Genomic DNA, 22,830 nt, shown 5'->3' on the forward strand with positions numbered 1-22,830 from the left:
GCCAGACGGCGAGGGAGGAGACACTGGGGACCCAGTACTACGGGGGGAGCCTTTCTCTAGAGAGGTTGTGGGCAAGAGCTGCCAGACGGAGGAGAAGCAGCTACACTGGAGTAAGTCTCTGGACTCCATTACGCCCTCTGCCACAATGGCTCGCTGCCCCTTTCTTGGGGCTTTGCATCACCGGCAGCTCGCCCCTCCAGGCCGGTGGTGACGGTGGTGGAGAGTGCGGGTCCTCTTCCAGTTCGCACGCACACTTGCTCGCACCCGCCCACGCTCCACCGCTAACAGTCCGCGGAGGAGTAACCAACCCAACCACTGTTTGTTCAGCGAGGCGCTGGCAAGGCAAACACAACTGAGTCACAGGCCGAGCCCTTGCCCACGAAGGCCACACAGAATACAAAATAGACCTTTTGCCTGTCTCTACACCCAGCGCCACCGCAAGCCACAAAAGCTCTCGAACTCTGGGACAGACAGGGGCGCTGGTGAACCAGGACAGGGGTTGGCACAGTGTTGGGCACTCCAGTAGATCAGGGACTTTGTGGCTTTTATAATGCAGTCACACGGAAGCCGAAGTATACCTAGACACAAAGTTTCCCTCAATGACTCTGACAGTTGAGATACTTTTATTTCCTAAGTTCCAACCGGGTCTGGCACACAAGCCTACTCTCCAGACCCGCACTCTCTGCAGCGCGACTTCACGCACGCGCGCAGACTCCTCCCCCATCAGTTCTCCCAGGCTCCGCCCCTCAGGCGGATATTCTCCTACAACTTCTGAAATCGCCCGGCCCCATCCCTCCCTGCCTTCGCCTCTAATTGGACGCTGGCCTCTATAGGCTCCGCCCCTCGGCGACGGGAGCCCGCTTCCCTCCGAGTCTAGGCGCCGAGGGGGCGGGGCGGGGCGGGGCGTCGGCGCCCTATTGTCATGGAGACGGGAAGCCGGCGGCGGCGGTGGCGGGCATAGCCCAGCAGAGGTGGCAGCGTACCGGCCGGGACTGAGGCGAGGCTGAGCAACCCCGCGCGCGCGGAGCCGACCGCTGGCGGCCTCTCAGGCAGCCAAGAGGCAGTGTCCTCCGGGGCTCGGGCTAGGCCAGGGTGATCGCGGGGAGTGCCCAGGAGCGTCCCCGCCCTGCTCGCGTCGCTCCCGCTTTTGCGGCCCTTCAGCTCCCCAGCGCCCGCCCCCGGCTCCGCCCGCTGCCGCCGCCGCCGCCGCAGCCCCTCGCGCTAACGGTCGGTAGCGGCCCGCGCGCGCCGCCCGCCGGGGGCTCGCGCCAGCCACGAGGGAGCGTCCGCGGCTCAAGCTCCCGCTCTGCGGAGGAGAGGTGAGCCCCGCGTCCACCCTGCCACCGCGTACCCTCCGCGTCTCGGCCGGGCTTCCTGCCTCTCGAGCCGCGTCCACGTCCGCCCGTGGACGGGATGGACGCGGTGGTGCCCTGCGCCCCTCCGGGCTGTCGGTAGGCATGGGCCGCGTGAACGTTGGGCGGGATTCGCGTGGTGTGACGGTCCCCCCAGCGGGCGGGCGTGGGCGTGGTCCCCTCCATCCACGCGCGGCGACTTCACCCCCTCGGCTCTGGTCCAGGATTCTGATCTCGGAAATGGAGCCCTGGAGGTTTGTGCCACCGAGAATCTGAATCTGTCAACACAGACATCCTCATTACATCATCCTGCCACTCTGGGCAACCCCCACTCCCCCCCCCGCCCCCCGCCAAAGCACACACACACCAAACTTCCCGCCCCCGCACCCCCCGGTTTTCTAATACTGTCTTCTTTTTGGTGTCAAGGACTTGGAGAGAATCCTGAAAGATATTGAAGCATTTAGAATTTATGGTTCTGTTGCTGTGGTTGTCACCTCCGCTCTGCGTCAAATTTGAGACTCATTTCTTAAGGATGTCTCTATTTTCTGCTTTATTTGCACACTGATGGCTCTGCTGCTCCGCTGGCCACCGCCGCCCGGCGTCTGAGATAGACTCGTGTTAATATGCTAGAGGGAAGAGCTGATCATTAGCAGGCAGGCGGGATTCAGATAGCATCTGGCGGGTTTTCTCCGTTTTCATGTGAAAGCCTTCCGTTTTTGCTGGTAAACCCGAGGTTTTAACTTTTAGCCTTGGATGCGTTCCTTTCTCTCTCCTCCCTCCTTTCCCCCCTTTATTCATCAGCTTTCCAGTTTGGGAGCCTGCTTACTTTTAGCAGTAGTTTAACTCATCTCCTGTCACTGAAGCTTTCTCCGCCCCCCCGCGGCGCGCCGCCCCCGGCAGGGGGGAACGAACTCCCTCTGGTTCCAGGTTACCAAGACGATTCTTTTTCTTTTCCGCTTACTAGTGCTTTTGTATCTTTCTGAACATTTGCACTTAGGTTAGGGCTAGGCATGCCTTGATCTTAATGAAAGACTTTAAAACATTCTAATTTTAAAACTTCCTAAGGGTTTATTGGTTTGTCATGTCTGCACGGATCCTGTTACGCATTACTCTTAAAATTTAGAGCTTTAAAATAACAGACACAATCGTATTGCTAAGACATGGTGTGGAGCTTGCTCCTAGAGTTTTGGCTGCACAGTTGTCATTGTTTAAATCGAGTGCAAAAGAGGTTATTCCTGTTTATTTAGTGTAATAACTGTTTACAGTAAAAACTTTAAAGACTTATAAAAGTAGATCTGCTGTATTTTAAAAGATCTCATCATTCTTGTGGGAGAGACACAACACAGGCTAGGAAAGGCAACAGATTGTTTCTGTCATATCGCTTTGCTGTTTTGGAGTGTACTTAAAGGATTATGATTGATAAGGCTGTCTTGCCAGAGAATGTTGACACAGGTGTGCATCGTTATCTTAATTAAGATCCTGAGAAAATGTTGCCTATAAAATGGTGACATAAGCAGGGCAGCATATTTTTGTACAGTTTTGCTTCTGGAGAATTTAATTGCACTAGAAATCTGTCTTTGAGTTCCAGATTTTGTGAGCACTTTGGCAGCAGAAGTTTGAGAGAAATGATAGTTCAATGTTAAGTGTTCTGGCATGTATTGATACTACTTGTGGCTTTTTTGGCAATGCCTCTGTCGGCTTTCTTTGTGCTCCATCTTTGTGGAATAATGGTTTCTGATTTAGAAAGGAAAGCATGAATAGCCTAGTATGTTATTAAGCAAACGTTTATTAGTATTCAGAAAAAAATATGTAGAGGAAGACATGCTTAATGTGCAGAAACAGGAATGTAATGAAAAAGTAAATATATAAGAAATTTATGTCCCTTCTTTGTTGTTGTGGTTTTTTTTTTTTTTTTGAAAAGTCTCTTAAGATGTTTTCATGATCTAAAACATTTTCTTTTTTCTTCTCAAGTACTTAGCTACATTGTTTATGGAATGCCTTGTTTTACTTCCAGACACAGAAGAAAACTGTTTTATTTCTTCCAAAATGTGTTTCTGTAAATTCGAATTGATGAGCAAGTGAAAATAGTGCATTTAGACTCTTATTAGTTTAAGGATCTGAATCATAACCTGGATGACCACTAAAATAATATTACTGTCCTTTACTTCAAATCTCTGAATGCCAAAACAATAGCAAGACGGATGCTGTTGATTATATTACCTCTTGGCTTACCCAGCACCTAATACCCTTCAACATAAGTATTGCATTAAGATTTCCCCCCTCTTTTTGTAGCTCATGATTTCCTGGAAGCCAGCTGTCCATCAATGTGTATGTAAGATGTGTGAGTGTTTTTCTTTAATATTAAAACTCATTGTAGAAAAAGGAAATGAAAGTGGAGGAGGCCATAGGCATTATGATCGGAGAGGCCAGGTATAGAGTCACAGCTTATTTGTGACTCCAGGGATAATTAGCTGCCTGTCATTATATGGGAAACTAAAATCAAAGAATGATTTATTTAGACTTGTTTGCTGAAACAAAACAAGAGCATTACTTTTGAGATAATTGCTTTAGTTATCTCCCAGATCCCCCATGAAAATTTTTTTTTCTGGCAGCCAGTATCAGCATCCCAGTGTTATTATCCATCTATTATTTTCAAGTATGATACGTTAAAAGAAATGAAATCGGAATATGAGCTAATTACCTGTCATCTGCTTCAATAAATAATACCAAGTAATTATTAATGTATTAATATATAGTTATATATTTTTACAGTATAGAAATCTTGGGGAAATTGTCAGTGTTTTTCAGTTGATAATGTGCAAGTAAATGAGATCATGTGATCCTGAGTGAATTAAACATGTTTTTTAAAATAGATTATGAAAACAGTATTGTATTTTGGAATAACGTTTTAACTCTGAGATAGCAGAGCCTGTTTTGTGTGGTAGTACCTCAATATCTTTACATATTTCCCTTCAGTGTCTACATTATGTGGACTCCTGTAGTTTTAACATCTTTTGGGTATAACTGTTAGCTGTTTTTATAGAGAATAATTGTCCTTAATAGAATAGCAGCTGGTACAACTCTGAACAGATGTAAAAGCTTGGAATTATTATTATTTTTGTTCAATAATGACTCTGGTTTGCTTTCATAGCACTACTCTGGAGTGTGGTACTCATGACTTAACTTCTTCATCAATCTGTAGTATTTTTATAGCTGGAGTATACCTAAGTACCAATTTATCGTGGTAAATTAACTTAGATGCTTCAAAATTGAAAACCAGTATATACAAATGTAGTTAAAGTTTAAATCTTTATTAGTGAGGATGCCCTTAACATTTGTTCAGGAGAAGAGAATATAATTTTCTCCTACAGTTATCTTTTATGTAATCCATTTTTCCAACCTTTTCTCGGGTTAATGATATTCCACACCTTGATACAGTCTTTACTTGTTTATTTGCAGTAATGTAAAGTGATACCTTGGGGAAAATTAGATTAGATATTCATATCTAATATCTCAAGTATTTAACCAGACTTCTATATTTCCTTAAACAGAATCATTTTTATTTTCTGTGCAGGTTATGAGTATGATGCTTCCATATACGTTTGGATGTTTTCAGCTAAGTTCACTTCTGAACTATGGGGTTCCTCCAAGTGTTGACTGAAATCTGTCCTTGAGCATCCCCACGCTTATCTGTAAGTGAGTGTCTGCACAGTTTTGCTTGTATATTTGGGAGTAAACCCAAAATAGCACCAGCGTTTGTTTTACCAAAGTATTTATATTGGTAATAGGGACAGTCTCAGTACAGAATGCAAAGAATGTCACTTGAGGCCTTTATTACAATTTTACCAATGAATTAATAAGTAGGAACATTTTGCTTCATGGAAATATACTTAATGATTTATTTTTTAATGGTATCTTTGGATAGTGAAATTTATGACCTCAGTGCTTTTCATAAAAATCAAGACTAAGGTTATGATGTGTTATAAAGAGAGAATTATTATTTGAAGGAAATATTTATATCAAATTACAGCTTTTTATTATTTTCATTACCCCAATTCTTTTTAGAGTAAATATAATGGGAGTATCAGCTCTAGTCATAGGTACTAAACTCTCTTAATGACAAAGAACATACAGGTGTGCACAAAACTTGTCCCTTCTCATCAGAATAGGGGCTGCTGAACATAAGCAGATGAGAAAAGCTATAAGAAAAAAAAAATCATGCAGAATATTTGTGTTGTCTAGTGGGGAGAGCAAAGTACAGGATTCAGTGATAGAGAATATTTTCTTAAGTAAAAAAGATGGTTGGAGGACCAAAAAAGAAAGAAAGCTAATTCTACAGAAGGCACCTCGAGTACAGTCTGCTATAGAATCAGTGCTTCTCTGTGAATACTTTCAAAGACATTAAAGTGATTCTCAATATTAAATGAAGTCATATCTAATTGCTTTTAAATAGCACCTTTATGTTCTTGTATAACTGACTGAGCCTTATAGGTCTTCATGTATGACCAAGAGCTGAAGTATTATAATGACTTAGGAAACAACACAGATACAAAGAAAATGTTATACAGTAAACAATCTGATTCCCTGTTTGTTTGTCTTAAAGCTTAGTTTTTTTTTTTTTTTAACCACTTATAAACTTGTTGGATTTAAAAGACAGAGGATTAGATTTATTTTTTCCTTCCTAAGAATGAATATAGGAAAATCTAAACATACAGGTAAATTGGTTGGATTTTATATCTGTTATTTGACAAAATTTATTAAGATTATAGCATTATTTATATATTAATGGTATTCAAATATATTAAAACTAATTCTCATTTTATATAAAATAGGTCTGTGGAAGGGAGTTCCCTACTCTTGAAAAGATGAAGAAAGCATGTCCTTTCCAACAATAATAGATTATAGTTGATTAACTGAGAAGGTTATACTAAATATTCTCTGGTGGAAATGGTTAGGGTATGCTTTTTGAGAAATATATCCTTCAGGAATAAAATCAATTCAAGTATAGGTAATTAAATTGTAATTCAATGAAGGAAGGAAGTGGTAGGAAAGATGAAGCTAACGCTTGCTGTTTTTCTCTTTAAGAATCTACAGTCCATAATGGAGCCACTGTACTGGCTTTTGGAAGGAGGAGATTCTGAAGATAGGGAGGTAATATTATCTCTTTTAAGAGAATACTTTTCTCTGTAATCCTGTGCCTTTATTACATATAAGAACTTTATCTAGGAGGCAGCAGTTTCTTTAAATTTGGGGTATGGAAACAATCTGATTTTTCTCTGCTGAGTTTTTGAGCTGCTGTGTTGGGAGGGCTGAGAAATCTCAGCTAGGCCTACTCAGCACCCTTAAAATAGCTTCTTTCTGAGAATTAGATCTGCGATGGTGGCCTACCCCATCCCAGTAGGTGTCATTTTAGTGTGTGGTTGATGTGCACACATTGAGCAGTTGCTTAGCTGTCCTCATTTACCTCCCTGGCTTTGTTACCTTCGCTAGGGGAACACACTGTCTGCAGGGCAGTTTACTGTCAGCCACCACCCAGCCCAGAGTGGGAGACTCGCTGGTTGACAACTGGTTCCAGAGCTCTGCCAAGGAGCTCTCCAGGCCCAGCCGGGGCTGCTGTAGCGCACGGGAGGCCGGGAGCTGCGCCACTCGGGTTCCTTCCCTAGTTGTCAGCTTTAGGTCCCTTTCCATTTTTTGTGTAATCCTGGGCTGTGGGTAATACTTTCCCTTTCCTCTCACTAGGTTGGCTTGCTGCTCTCTTTGCAGCTGTTGCAGGGATTCACATGGAATGGAGGACTCTGTTTTATTCTGGATGAGATCTTTGAGCATTTCTCCACATGCTTTTTCAGTTTCAAAAACCTAATGTTGGTGTCCAAGAGTGAATCTAAGATTCTTGAACAAGAATAAAAAATGAGAAAATTTGTATCAAAAAGAAAAGCTTCCATCTTTTCAGGCTATGCTGCTGCCTTGACTATGCAAGTTAAATTAAAAACAGAGTCAAATCCTTTTATAAAATATCAGTCTGTCATTCAGTCATTCTATTTTGAAGAATGTTTATAAAGGCTTAAATTGTGTAATGGTGTTTATGTAATTTTTTTTCCTTTTTAAGAAAAATGATATACTTTTCTAGTCATCAAAAATATCTACTCCCCAAACTATAGCTATAGAAGGATGTTAATGGAATAATGAAGGACTTTATGATGTCTAATTATATAATTGGGAAATGGGTAAGCAACAGTAGTAGTAGCTAAAACCAGTTTCTTCTATTAAAGAGCTAGTATTGAGTTAAAAACAAAAAACTTCAAGAAGAAGACTCTGTAATCTTTAAATCAAATGACATTTTTGGTTAATACAATAGGAAGAAGAAGCATACCAATCTCTGATTCTTTTATTCTGTCCTAGGTAGAGGTTGGAAGCAGCTGAAGAGCTGTTAACATGTGGCCTGGAAAAAAATTATCCAAAAGTGGTTACTTGGAAGGCAGTTTACATTTGCAGAACAATTCAATATTATGACCTTGACCAACTTTTACACTTCGTATTACTTGGGTTATTACTCCAGCTTTTAAAATATCAATCTATGGTATAGCTTGTGTATGGAATACAAGGGTATTTTTGAATTGACTAAGTCTTGCTCGTCATTCTAAATTGTGCTTCAGTATTACAAAGTTGAAATGTAATATTTATTAATAGAAGGAAAATATAAAATTTAATATCTGGGCAACTGAGACCATTAAACCTACTTTAAAAGTATAATCTTGACATCTATGACACTATTTTTTTGTCTTTGAGATATAGATAGAATTATGGATTATTCTAAAATCCAGATGTTTTATTTATTAATTCCAAATTTTGTTCTCTATAATGGACTTTTCAAGTAAAAGAAATACATGCTTTAGTCATGGACTAATTTATTAAACATTAGTACACAGAAAATCAGCCTTGATTAATTTAAAACTGTGAAAGGGGGCAGGTAAAACTGTTTTCAGCTGAAATTTCCTAATGCAGCAACCATTTAAATTAAATGTTTGTTAACATAATAGTGATAGCATTTTCTCCTCCTCCTCCTTGTGGTTTTGTCCAACGAGATGTTACAGTGGCAGTTGCGCTGACTGTTAAGTGTTTAAATGATGACACCATTATGTGAAGTGATTTTGAAATGAGAGATTCCAGCCAAGAATTACATCTGCTCCCATCTCCTTCAAATCATACTCTCTGGCAGTACAGATTATGATTGATTTGTTTGTGACAGATTGCAGGAAACAGTCATTGATTTTTCAATATTTTACCTTAAAATTATTTACAGTTGTAACCATGGGGAGGTATTTCCATGGGCTGTCAGCCCCTGAAAGACTAGGATAATATTCCCTGCTCTCTGACAAGACAAATTACCTGTAATGAGTGCAGTAGCTGAAGGGTATACTTTTATTTTAAAATATGTCAATAACCCCAGTGACTAAACGAATATTGATTTAGCATAATGAAGCCTGAGTAATGTGAAAATGAGCTTTTTCAAGGAGCATGGTAAAGACTTTCTTTTTAGCTGGTTGTAGTAAGCTTTTCATTCTTTTCAGCTAGCTAGTGGAGATAAGGAGTTTTATATGCAAACCATCAGAATGATAGTGTTATTTGTGATAACCAGAGTCCAAATAATCTGCCCTTGCTTTTATCGATTCTTTTTCAAATCTTATTTGGAGTCTTACTTTTAGTCATAGAATAGATACTGATTTACTTGCTGTTACCTTTAACCAACTTAATATATTTACCATTTCAGCATCTTTTGCATTAAAACCTGTGGTATTGAATATTAATATATAAGTTTATATCCACTCATTTGTAGATGACATAATAATTATGTTAAGACATTTCAAATGGGTCTATTGTAGTATTTAATGTGCTGTATTTTATGGTAGAATAATTCCCAGTCCCTGGACATCAGATTGCTTTCACTGGGAATGAAGATTAATTTACTTAAGTCCTGATATTTTAGGCAGCAGTGCATGTTTCCATTTTTGTTAGACTTTCCCTTCCTTTCCAAATGTAATTCTCAACTTTTTAGTGGATCAAGACCCTAAAATATAAGGTCCTTCAAACAAGAATGATAGTAAAGTAGTATATAGCTTTGTTTTATAGTTCATCGAGGAGCCTGAAGATCTTATGCCTAAACTGGTATTCCATGGAAACCTAACATATTTTATGATAACTAATAGTAATGAAATTTTATTGAAAGCAGTAGGTAAAGTCCCTTTAGAAATTAAAAATGAGTTTTGATTTAAAGAAAATTCAGGTGACTCTTTGTGACTGTTAGTTCTTTTGCAGCACTGCTTTGGAAATGTTTCAATAAAATGAAAAATACAAACAGATCTTTTCATGGAAAATAGGATAGACTCTAGAACAAAAATTATCATTTTGGGTTTTTTTCCCCAGGAATTTGCCTGAGGGTGTGAGACAGATGATTTCTGTTATTCATCCTAGTTGGGTCCTGCAATAAACTGGATACTTTATAAAATACTGGTCCCTTGGTTTCAAATGCTGTAAGATTTTAGTTATCCATTATCCTCTCCTCCAAATTATTTCCCTTTTTCTATAAAGGACCTTTGAAAATAGAAATATAAAGCCTGCACCATCATCATATGTGAAACTGATAGCCCAAATTCTTCAACCATTAATTTGGTTTATAGTTTTCTAAGTTGATCTCATATCTTAGATCTTAGATATGAGAACTTACTTATGGATAAGGCTTATCTACAGAATATACCCTCCAGGAAAAAAAAATATAGATCGTTCTCAGTAATTAAAAAAATAAAGCATATTTTCATGAGACAAATCTGTGTTAAGGAAAACATCTATATTGTTGTTTAGTTTATTTTGGAATAAAATAATAAATGTATATGGTAAGCACCCCCTGACCCCATCATGTAGTTTAAACCTGGCTATTCATTTTATAATACATGTGCAGAACTATTTATGTGAGTAAAATTTAATAAGTACATAGATAAAGCTTTTTCTGGGGAAATTATTCTCTTTTGGATACTCTGCCCTTTTCCATTTCTTCTCTCCCCTTGAAAAAAAAATATCCTGCCCTTGTTCTCCTTTAGGGAAAAATTATTTAGGTAAAGTGTTTTTAAATCATGCAAGTCATTGCCTGGGGTTGGTTAAAACATTTATTTTTTTCGAAAAGGAGAAAATACCCCCGTTTGAAAAACCTTTCTTGCATTTGTATCTATTAAGATAAACAGTTTACTTTGATACGGTACATACCAATCTACTTAGTTAATTTTTTTCCAGAATTCATTTTACTCTGTTTGGTCTGACCTTCTATGATAACTTAATATAGGAACAAATTAGCATATAATTCTATTTTCCATGTGACCTCAACCAGTTGCAGAATTGTACCGCCACTTTTCGGGGTTGGGGGAGCAATTTGATATTTTATGTAGACTCTAGCATTAAGCGTTTGCAAATGTTCACTGTATCCTGGCTCATGTGTTATCAAAAATGTTTAAAAGTAAGCAGTTAGAGGAGATCCTCACCCCTATTACTAAGGTATTACAATGCCTCCAAAAGGTAGCATTTTTAATTAGTGTACATGATTGATTAGTGATTTGTCTTTCTCCCAAGCATAAAGCAGCTGGGCAAAATTAAGTGAGGTTGGTGAAGTATAAGAAGATATTAGGGGCTGATGGTGACAGTGATCATGACAACTAAATAGATTTTTTTGTTTTTTCTTTTAGATTCAGCAATCAGTCTTTGAAATTTCCTGTGGTCTGTTCAATCTAGATGCAAAGGACATGGAAAAATCAAGTGCTCAAGTGGTTTAAATATGTTTTGGATATTCTTATTTATAGATTACAGGATTTTTCCAATTAAAATCCACAGTTGTCATGCAGAAGGAGGTTATGCCCTTCTTGATCACCAGTTTTATTTGAAATGCTTAGCATTATAGTGTGTTACTGAATGCTGTTTTAATCAAAGTATAGAAAAAATAAAATCAATTTTATATGTTGACTTTTTTTTCTAAAATTACTTTATTGAACTGAATGAATGTTTATACCTGAAAAAGAGGGTTCCCCCCTGAGAAAAGTCACTTTCTCCATTATAGCAATTCTTCTGACAATCTGATATCATTAGAATAGGTTTAAAATCACTTTCTAATGTGACCCTATTATATTTATGGAAGAAGAAAGACTTAAAAGGTATCCATATATATAATTTTAATTCTCTATAGTAGTCCCTCTGGAATGGAACATTTTCTTTTAAAAACATCTGTTAGCTCAACTCAGGTATGAGGGAAAAATCATCTCAACTGGCAGAGCATTTTTTATGTGTTTGAGTATTTGGTTTCTATAAAGGTTGACATCCAGTCTTCCACAGAGTTCTTATATTTGGGCAGACTGAATAATGAGGGGTTGCCTTGTCATCGGGAAATTCCTTGTTGTGGCCTTTGTGGTGGCTGAAGGAACACGGAAGGATTCCTCTGTGGCAGGCAGGCCTCTGGCTTCGGTGGTGTGAACACTGTCAAGGGGTATGTCTGACCAGAGGTAGCCCTTAGTGAGGGGACTGGAGAGATGCACAGATGTACTGACACCCAAAGAAGTAGTGGTGAGTGACTGTTTTGTACGTGACACAGTTTGTACTTCATCCACTTCTATAGTTTTCACAAAATGCTATGATCAATTCTTAAGCGCAGATCTCCATACAGCAAAGTAAATTTTTTAGGCTAGAATATTTTTTATTTTTAATTAAACTTTATATTTTGAGATAATTACAGATTTCACATGCAGCTTTACTAAATAATGGAGAGGTCCTCTGTATCTTTAGTTAGTAAGTTTCCCCTCAGGAGGGAAAGTATCACAGCCTGGACCCTGGCATCATCACAGCCCAGACACAGAACTTCCATCCCCAGAAGGACTCCCCACCCTGTCCTTCTATAGTCATACATGCTTCTCTCCTGCTGCTCTTCCTTCAGCATCACTGGGCTGTTCTCCTTTCCTATAGTTGTTTTTTCTTTTCAAGGATGTTCTATAAATGGAATCACATAGTATATAACCTCTTGGGACTGACTTTTCTCTCTCAGCACAATTTTCTGGAGATTCAACTTGGATGTATCAATATTCTGTTCTTTTTATGGTTGGGTAATATCCCATGGTATGGTTGCCCCACAGTTTGTTTAACCATTGTACCAGTTGAGACTTCAGTTTTGTTTCTGGTTTTTCCCCATTATGAATAAAACTGCTGTAAACATGCATGTACAGATTTTTATGTGAACATAAGTTTTCATTTTCCTGGGATAAATGCCCAGGAGTGTGATTGTGGGTCATATTATAATTACATAGAATCTTTTTAAGACTAGAATTGATTTTGTGTGTATGGAAGGGGAGACAAAGAGAACATCTACATTTTTGTGGTATTTTTGCTTTAACTGGATTTGTCTATGATTTCAAAACATACAGACTATTTTAAATAACTTGTAGCTAGATATAAAAAAACCATTTTTCCACAAACTAGATTTTGTTCTTATTTCTAGAGAAATACTTTTGAGAAAAAACTGACTTTTTGCGGGGGGGGAGGGTAAGCAATTTCTATGTAAAAGAATAAAGGTAGACATACACTATAGAAAAGTGCTGCAAAGCTGACAGGTTACTTGGGGAAATTTTCTGAGTGTTAATAGAGACTTGACATTCAAGGGTATATTGTAATAGTTTTTCAATTTGTAGACTTTAACTACCATGTTGCCTGCAGATTTTATTTGTAGAATAAATTCATTATATTTATAATTTATGTTCAGCTGTGTTGCATTTCATGTCCATCTAATTCAACTATATGCATGTAGGAAGAAAAAGAAGGAAATGAAAAACAAAAAGTATCTTTTCTAGTGCAGGCATGCTCAGTTGTGTCCAACTCTTGCAACCCTGTGGATTATAGCCTGCCGGGCTCCTTGGTCTATGGGATTTTCTAGGCAAGAATACTGGAGTGAGCTGCCATTTCCTTTTCCAGGGGATCTTCCTGACCCAGAAATCAAACCTGTGTCTTCTGAGTCTCCTGCATTGGCAGGTGGGTATTTTACCACTAAGCCACCTAGGAAAGCCATCTTTTCTAGTACCTGGCCCCTAAAATGCAGCTACTTTATGCGATGCTTAGTGGAAGAATGGCTTTGTTTCCAACTCTGGTAGAAATTATGCTGGTATACTTACTGAGACGTAATGAGGCACATACAAAACCATCTATGCTATATTTTGGGAGAAACCCACTGAAAGAATTTTCAAAGATAATTTTATTTTGATTTTCTACCATATATATTGACTTTAGCACTCTTAATGAAGATGTTGCTCCATTTCTTTTTAGAAAACTTTGGATGTCATTAAGGGGTTACAATAATCCTTCTAACAAAAGTCAATATTATAAATCTTTAATTTTTTCGAGTGAGGCCTTAGGGACCTCACCTTAGGCCGAGCAGACCCCAGTCTTGCAGTGCTTCTAAATACAACTTCATCTTTAACCCATTATGGCCATGACCACAGTGATATAAATGATATAAGACAATAAAATAGCCCTTGCCCTTAAAAATGACCTGGACAAAAGATATTGTGGACACATGGAATCTATAAATACCAGTGGTCACTCAGCATGAAGCAGCGAGGGAAGCACCTCTGTCTAGCACTTCTAGGCACTGGGACCCTAATGATAAGGAAGAGTGACACAGACCCTGATCCCTTAGAGTGGTTCTCTTGATTCTTAGATTAGGGGATGGGGACAGGGGAGAAGTAGATAGAAACTGAGATAGAGACCAACATGATTATGTGTTACTAGAAATCCAGAACCTTCAGGATTTAGGAGAGAGACTAGGAAAGCTAAAGCTGCTGGAACAGGCCTCACAGAAAATGGTGGGCTTCAACTGGGATGGAGCATATACATGATATGGAGAAAAAAAGACATTAGGAAGAGAAAGAAAGGAGCTGCAGTTCATTTCTTTGAAAGTGGGGTGCAATCTGGTCTGGCTAGAATTTCCCGCAGCATTAAAATGGTGTGTGACTGCCCCAAAATATACTTAATAGCTTCCTATGTTTTAGTAACTCACCAGAAATGTGGCAGGCTTTCTTTAAGAGTAATATTTGAATAATGTGTATTTGAGAGAAAAAAACAAATGGATACTCTTCCTCCTAAAACCAGGGCTTGGAAGTATGTTTTTGTTATGAAGCTCAGTTTGTGAAAACCAAAATATTATTTTCTTCCCTTTATGTTTGATAAGGGATAAAATATTTTGTACCTTTCTAATGTCTTAAATGTATAACCTATAAGACTATAATACTTTGAAATGTTTTATTTCTTTTAAGCTTAAAATAAAAGAACTTTAAATTCTTTTGGAAGAGCTCCAAAATTAGAACTGCAAGATCCCATGTAGATAAAAGTTACATAAAGAACATGTTTGTAAGATGGTACGTAGAGCTGATGGCTCTATTAAGAAACTCTTTTGGGCACCCTAAGAAAATACAAGTATTTCTGTGCATTTTTTTCAAGCATTCAAGGTAGGAGGAGAGCTGAGAGTCTTTTCTAAATATACATCCAATTTTAGGAGGCTAAATCAGGACTCTCTAATATGACTGGGCCCTTTATGTCAGGAACTTGGAAAAAGGAAGCCACCTAAGGGACTATTAGAGTTCTATAAGTTTATATAAATCACAGATTTGATCAAAGTGGTTATGAAAGACATCCAAATTAAGACACTCAGGGCTTTCCATGTAATAATATAGATTCCAGTACCCTCAACTATATACCATTGCCAATGAGGAGACCAAGATGAATTGGGTCTTGTGAAAGTGCTACATGAGGTGAGCGACTTAAAAGTTCCAAATATACGTAATGACCCAGTATTGTGGAATCATCTTGTAATACTGTTTATCTAGCAGTTTAAGGGGAAAAAAAAAAGAGAGAGAGAGAAAAAGAAAACGGTGCTATTTTAGATAGCTTAAAAATTTTTTTTACAAATACTGCAAATCATAGGTTGGTTACCACTAGACTTCCTGACTCTGCTGTGATTGCTATATTCTCTGTATATTCTTTTAAAATACCGAGCACTTTATAATTTTGTCTATAATTGTTTATGTATATTTTATCCACAAAGTGTTTCTAGAACAATTTATATTGCTAAATTACCTTAGCCTACCTGCCATCTTTAAGCTTTATGTATGAATATACTGGTGTCAATTGCAAGACACATTAGCAGACTATTTAATTTTTTTTCCAGAAGTCTTTTTATTCAGAACACCTTTCAAACTCAATGCATAAAAATAGCAGGCAGCTCCCACTTGCAGGCTTTTGAAGCTAGAGAAGACGTGTCTTTCACACGAAGAAGCTGAGTCCTGGGAAGATGAAATGCCTCAGTGGTAATAAGGATCTTTTGACTCCAAAGCAGATGCTGCCAACTTGAAGATGCTTGTCCCCAATTCTGGAAATTCAGTCTTCAGATGCTTGTATCACAACCCTCTTCTTCATAATATTTTGTTTTACAGACATCAGAAATAAATGTCTAACTCATCATCTGTACGTGCCATCCAAAGGTTTTGGCACCCAGTATGGGTACAAGTAACAGGGTAAAGCATGTTAATCTCAGAACTGGATTTTAACCAAAAGAATGTTCCATGTATTCATTACTATTTATGCATACCTGCTGGGTTTTAACATTGTGATAAATTCAGGGAACCAAATCTGAATACATGTTCCCTGAATTCAACAAAGTGGGCATTGGACTCAGGCCTGGAGTTGAAATAGTGAACAGCATGCAGTGTTTGTCTTTTTGGAGCTTGGAGCTTAGCACCTGCCATGGCTACAGAGGCATAAACAGACCATTTCAGCTCAGCATGGTGAGAGGGAAAGGCCAGGTGCTGTGGGACCACAGGGGCAGAGTCCCCAGGCAAGCCTGACAGAGGGAGGGTAAAGTCAAGGAAGGCTTCCTGTAGGAAAGGGGCATTGAGGTTGAGTCCTGAAGGAAGGGAAAGCCTGGTGCCTTTGGGCGTCAGTGAGGAGCTCGAAGGAAGCAGAAGATATGTGTGCAGAGATGGGAAAGAAATGAGAGTAACGAGGGGCCAGACTGGAAGAGCAGTTTATATGCCAGACAGAGCAGCTTGGACTTCATCTTCCTTTCACCAGATCAGCTCTGCCTTGTGGAGGTAAAACTTTCAGTAGTGACACAATAGTCTCTGGATGATAAGAGACTCAGTGGTTTTGCAAGTAGTTGTCCAGGGATGAGATCAGTTGCAGGAGCTGAGAAAATGGCCAGGGGAAGGAGGGATGTTGGTGGATTGATATGAGATGTTAAGATGCTAGAAATTAAAGGACATGTGACTGAAGGGTTACAAATGCAGGCAAAGGAAAAGCATGTCAGTGAGGATGTCCTGAAGGTTGCAGCAGTTAGGTCATGGTGGTGCTGTTTCAAGACAGGGAACCTAGGAGAAGAAGGTCTAATGGAGAAAAGACGGTGTGGGCAGATCAGTTGGTTTTGAGGTACTAGTAGAATATCCAGGGGGTTGGAACTCACAATCTTGAAGCAGCCAGAGAACACAATCTATTCTTTCATATCAGTCTATTTTCTTTTCTCTGAAAATGAGATTTTCTGATTTCTGAAAGGCAGATTTCTTTCTTTCTTTTTTTTTTTTTAGTGTTCTCTTTCATTATTAAATGTTTTTTCCTCATATGATACAGCTGTAATGATCCCATGGAAAGCCAAGTTTGAGATGAACTGTTCAATATTACTGGGCAACATTTGTTTTTTAAAAAAGATGTGGTTCGGAAGGATATAAAGGAAGGAAAGGGAAAGACTGTTCCTGGCGATAGCTGTCCCCTAAACAGCTCAATGGATTCAGTTCAGTTCAGTTCAGTCGCGTCCAACTCTTTGCAACCCCATGAATTGCAGCACGCCAGTCCTCCCTGTCCATCACCAACTCCTGGAGTTCACTCAAACTCATATCCATTGAGTCGGTGATGCCATCCAGCCATCTCATCCTCTGCCCCCTTCTCCTCCTGCCCCCAATCCCTCCCAGCGTCAGAGTCTTTCCCAATGAGTCAAGTCTTCGCATGAGGTGGCCAAAGTATTGGAGTTTCAGCTTTAGCATCACTCCTTCCAAAGAACACCCAGGACCAATCTCCTTTAGAATGGACTGGTTGGATCTCCTTACAGTCCAAGGGACTCTCAAGAGTCTTCTCCAACACCAGTTCAAAAGCATCAATTCTTCAGCGCTCAGCTTTCTTCACAGTCCAACTCTCACATCCATACATGACCACAGGAAAAACCATAGCCTTGACTAGACGGACCTTTGTTGGCAAAGTAATGTCTCTGCTTTTGAATATGGTATCTAGGTTGGTCATAACTTTCCTTCCAAGGAGTAAGCGTCTGTTAATTTTATGGCTGCAATCTCTATCTGCAGTGAACACTAAATTTCAATTGTGCGGAAGGATTTAAAGATATAGAGGGAGGGCCAAAACACTTCCAGGAAAAAAGGACTGGAGAATAGTTTTGTTTTTAGAAGCTTGGTGAGTTTGGATTATAATATATGCTTAAGTGATTAGTAAGTAACATTATCTGGATCATATTACTTTCAACATTCACCTGCAAGTCCTTACTGAGCATGTACTGGGTATTGGGTACAGGGTACTGGACAGTGCTGGCCATTGAGTAGGGACCACACTGGGCATGGCCCTTCACTCACAGAGTTTATAGTCTAGCTGGAGGACTATAAATTCCAAAGGTAGCTCTCTATGATATTTCTGTCTGTATCTGTTTACTATCATGGACATATATTGGGAGGACAACTTATGACTCTCGGATCCCATAGAAATGAACATGTATACCTCCAGAGGGCACTGCCCCATTCACAGCAGGAAGAAAAAGAAAGGATTCAGGCCGCCTTGACTTTTCTTCTACCTATTGAGCTGGGGCTGGTGGGATTGTTATTCGAAGCAGGGGACTGGAACATAGGTGGATAGTAGCTCCTAGATATTGCTGAGTGGCTGAGAAAGAGTTGTGGCTTGTTTGCTCACAAGGGTCAACACTCCCCTCCAGAGTAGTACATTTGCTACAGTTGATGAGCCTGTATTGACACCATCACCCACTGTCCATAGTTTATGCTGAGGTTCACTGTTGGTGTTTTACATTCTGTGGATCTGGACAAACGTGTAACGATGTGTGGATCCACCACTGAAGTATCATACAGAATAGTTTCACTGCCCTAAGCATCCTCTGTGCTTTGCCTGTTGGTCATTTCCTCTCCACCAACCCCTGACAGCCACTGATCTTTTCACTGTCTCCATAGTTGTTTTCTGCCTTTTCCATAATGTCATAGTGTTAGAATCACCAAGTATTTAGGCTTTTCAGATTGGCTTCTTTCCGTTAATAACATGCACTTAACGTTTCTCTTTGTCTTATTGTGGCTTTACAACTTATTTCTATTTAGTGCTGAATACTATTTCATTTTCTGTATGTACCAGAATTTATCCATTTACCTAATGAAGTACATCTTGGTTGCTTCCAAGTTTTGGCAATTATGAATAAAGGAGCTGTAAACATCTATGTGTAGGTTTTTATATGGATGTAAATGTTTAACTCCTCTGGGTAAATACCATGGAGTGCTATTGTTGGGCCATATGTAAGAGTATTTAGATATATAAGAAGCTGCCAAACTGTCTTGTAAAAGTGGCTGTATTGTTTTGCATTCCCACCAGCAGTGAATGAGATTAGGTCTCTGATTTAATGAGCCTGTGCCTCTTGCCTGAACTTCACAATCCTTCTTAGTCGTCTTCTTCTTTAGCTAGGACAGGGTGGCTAGAGTGGGCTGGAGTTACATATTTCCCTTCTTCCCTGTGGAAGGCTTGAGCCTGCTGGAAATGGGTATTTCTTTTCCCTCAGGTCAGTTAGGCTCTGGTAAAACCCTAGCAGGTTAGGCTCTATTAAAATAGTTTTCCCTGAGGACAGATCTTGTTAAGACGAAAGTTTTGGAACATTTGAAAATAATTCCTTTTCCCCTCCCCCTTATAGAAACTCAACTTTTTTTTTTTTTTTTCTTTCTGGATATTCACTGTGAGAATCTGGTTGAGTTTCTGGAGGTAAAACTCATAAAAGTTTTGGGGAACTCCCTTTGACTGGCTCCCCCTGGGTCTCCCTGTTGCTTCTCAGAGTTGTCTACACTGAGCCTCTGGCATCTGGTCAATTACAATTCAGGTTCTCCTACCCCACTATTGCTCTCATGGAGGTTTCTGCTTGTGGGTTTTTGCTCTATTATGGTTTTCTGTATTCACCTGTCTCTCTCTCCAATTTTGGGGGCAAACGTTTGCCCTGTAACCTCACTTCTCCTATGGCTCTTGCAGGATTGTTGATTTTTCAGTTTGTTCAGTATTTTACTTGTTTTATATTGGAGTTGTTGACATCTAAGCTCTTTACATGTTGGACCAGAAACCGGAAGTCCACAAATACTTACCAGCCTGTGATGAGATAAACACCAAAAAGAAAAGAAAGTGTTTAGAAACCTGAATAGTTATTTGAAATTGCTGTGATATCCAAATACACAATTTTATATTTTATAAAAATATTGGTCTGCAGAAGATTAGAAAATAGGATCGAAACAAAATGACAATAAGCAGTTGGCCCTTTACTCCAGATAAGTGGAGAAGCATAGGAATAGGAGGCAGTCAAGAAAACAGTGATCGGGATGGGAATTATACCACTTTTGCAGTTGTCTAGAAGGTGCTCTGAGATCCCTGGGGAAGAAGATCAAACTGTTTGGAGCACAAAGAAAAGGGTGATTAGGGCTTTTCAGAGTGGACGTGATGGGGAGGAAACAGAAGCCTATGGGAGGGCAAAGACAGCTTCCACCCCCCACCTATCTTACCCAAGCTGTCGGAGTGATCTTCCTAACACAGAGATCAGACCATGTCACCCCGTGGCTTAAATCCTTTAGAGACACCAACTTCTCAGCCCCATTCACAAGGCTGCTTACCACCTGACCAGAGGACCCGTCTGGCATCATTTCTACCACTCCAGCCCATGCACCCTTCTCTCCAGAGGCTGGTTTTCCTAGCGGACATCACAGCGTACACTCCCATTTCCATCACACACCTCCATCATCACAGGCAACAACTGTGCACCCGTTGCCTCTTCGTTTGGAAGGCCTTCCCTCCTCTCACTCTTTTCTGGTGAAATCCCATATATCCTTTAACATCGTCCTCTGGGGGATTTTCCTGCATTTGCTGTCAAATGTACAGATGAAGGAGACCCAGGAGCTCAGTCAATTTTAAATGTGGAGCTAGAAGGGAAACTTTCAGATTCAGCCACACTTCTGATAACCTCATGTCCTTGTGTCTTCATTGGGTATCTCACAACTGGAAAGAGGGATGTGTTTCAGGCCATTAGGTAGGAGCAATTACTACATGACCCTGAAACCAGCATCTGGATGCCTCAGGGCTGGGGGAGACCAGAGAAGAGGCACTCAAGGTCAAGGGTGGGGAACTAACTTTCCAGGATGGAGGCAGCTCCCCTGGGGTTCCCATCCCTCCTCACAGAGAGAGCCTCTAAAGCAGGACTTGGCAAACTTTTTCTCGAAGGAGCCAGATAATGGATATTTTTGGCTTTGTGGGCTAGACAATGTCTGTTGCAACTATTTTGTCACTGCAACGCAAAAGCAGCCATAGACAAGTGGGTGTGGCTGAGTTCCAATGACACTTTTACAAAAGTGTTCCAATAACATTTATGAAAACAGGCTGCAGGCTGGATTTAGCCCATGGGCTACAGTTTGCCAAACCCTGCTCAAAGGAAGGAAAATGTCCCCTTTCTTCTGCCCTGTCTCTAAATAGCCTTTCGAGGCCTCACTAAGTTTACCTTTATAGTTTCTAAATTCCTGAATTTTTTCCCTTCAGAACAGCATAAACAATGAGTAATCTGCCCCTACTTGCCAATCAACTGCAGCGGCCTGAAATGTCCTTTATTGGTGAAGTGAAAGATGCAATAGCATACACTGAACATGTGTATTAGTTTGTAAAATTAATCCTTAACCCAGGTGTCTTAATGAGATAGACACATGAGATGCTTACTGTGAATGATATGAGAGCTGGAACCTTACCATAAAGTGATTTGGTACTATCTTTGGTGCTCTGCCTGTGTTTTGCTGGGCTATGTGGAATTTGCACCTGGAAAGTAGGGTTAAGCTTTTCATAAACTGGGTAAGGCTAGAGGGGGGATACCCATGTCCGTGACCTAGCATACTGTCTAGAATTCTCAGTCTATGGGGAAAACTGCATAGTTTACTGATATCCTGTCTTTGGAATAATAAAATAGACAGGTATAGCAATGCATCAGTTAAGCCAGTAGACATTAAAGGCAAGGACACCTGCCTCAAATGGCTCAAATGGCCATAAACTCTATAAAATACTCAAACCAAATAGCCATGTAAATTAAAACCTAAAACAGTGGGGTTATTAAAACCTTGACATCATTAGCCTCAGGGAAGTGAGTAGAGGAGGCTTGCTAATGCTATGATGGTCTTTGTCGCCAGGCTCTGTTCTCAAGAGGCTCCATAGAGTTCACCCCGCTACCCTATCTCCCCAAAGCCACAAATCAGGGCATCTTTTGTCTCCTGACTGAACAGATGACCTAGTAGCAAGGCTTGTGCCAGGGAAGCCATGAAGGGGAATTCTGGCCTTGTCTTCATCATCTCCTGTTCCTATTTGGAGAAGGGCGTGCTGCAGTCCATGGGGTTGCAAAGAGTCAGACACAACTTAGCAAATGAACAACAATAGATTAGCCACAGTCTCCTACTCTGAAAAATAACCAGAATGGGACATTCTTCCCCCAGTAGGTTTTGCCTCCGGATGTGGTCAGAATCAATGTGTGCTTTATAGCCAGCAGTGGAGTGGTCTCCTTTACAATCTCCAACTCTTTCCCTTTGCATATGTCTTAGAGGTCTAAACACCTCCAAGAAAAGTTGATGATACTCCCGATATCTCGCTGCTTTTATTTATGTGACAGCCAGACCACTTGTAAATTGTATTTCAGATAAACAATGATCTGTTGAGCACCTAATAGGTCATTCTGATGTGAAATAAATGAGTGGTGTAGAATATTACTAGACCCTTACCCAGACGCATAGCCTAGATTCATTCTCCTACAGCCTCTTCTCATGAACACAATGTGTGATTATTTAGATTTCATCAAAAGGTACAAATGAGCAATTTCTTCTCTCTTTTCTCCCCATTTATCTTAGGACATTTTTGTTTTTCATTTTGAAAAGCCATGGTGAATATATTTATAGTCAGCGTTGAAGAAGGCTCCTTTTAGTTTATTCTAATGTTATGTACTTTAGTGCTTGAATTATTTACTGTGGGTTTGGTTATTGACCTATTTTATTTGTCATTTTATGACAGACATATTTTCAGTGGAGACACTTAGGCTAAGCTATATTTATTTATACCGCAGTACATTAACCATAAAACTATCTAACTA

The 22,830-nt window shown here is 39.9% G+C and overlaps 1 long non-coding RNA gene across 3 annotated transcripts; it reads left to right on the forward strand.

The window, feature by feature from the left end:
* The first annotated feature begins 976 nt into the window (after positions 1–976).
* LOC120873220 lies at positions 977–13,123 on the forward strand. Of its 3 annotated transcripts, XR_005723411.1 has the most exons (5): positions 977–1,319; positions 3,645–3,693; positions 4,927–5,044; positions 6,438–6,503; positions 11,081–13,123. It is a non-coding gene; the product is annotated as an uncharacterized LOC120873220 (long non-coding RNA). The 3 variants fall into 3 exon arrangements; XR_005723410.1 differs by lacking the exon at positions 3,645–3,693 and having other exon boundaries at positions 983–1,451; XR_005723409.1 differs by lacking the exon at positions 3,645–3,693 and having other exon boundaries at positions 983–1,319.
* Positions 13,124–22,830: the final 9,707 nt, after the last annotated feature.

Source organism: Oryx dammah, unplaced genomic scaffold (assembly GCF_014754425.2).
Source record: "Oryx dammah isolate SB20612 unplaced genomic scaffold, SCBI_Odam_1.1 HiC_scaffold_13, whole genome shotgun sequence".
Lineage (NCBI taxonomy): Eukaryota > Metazoa > Chordata > Mammalia > Artiodactyla > Bovidae > Oryx > Oryx dammah.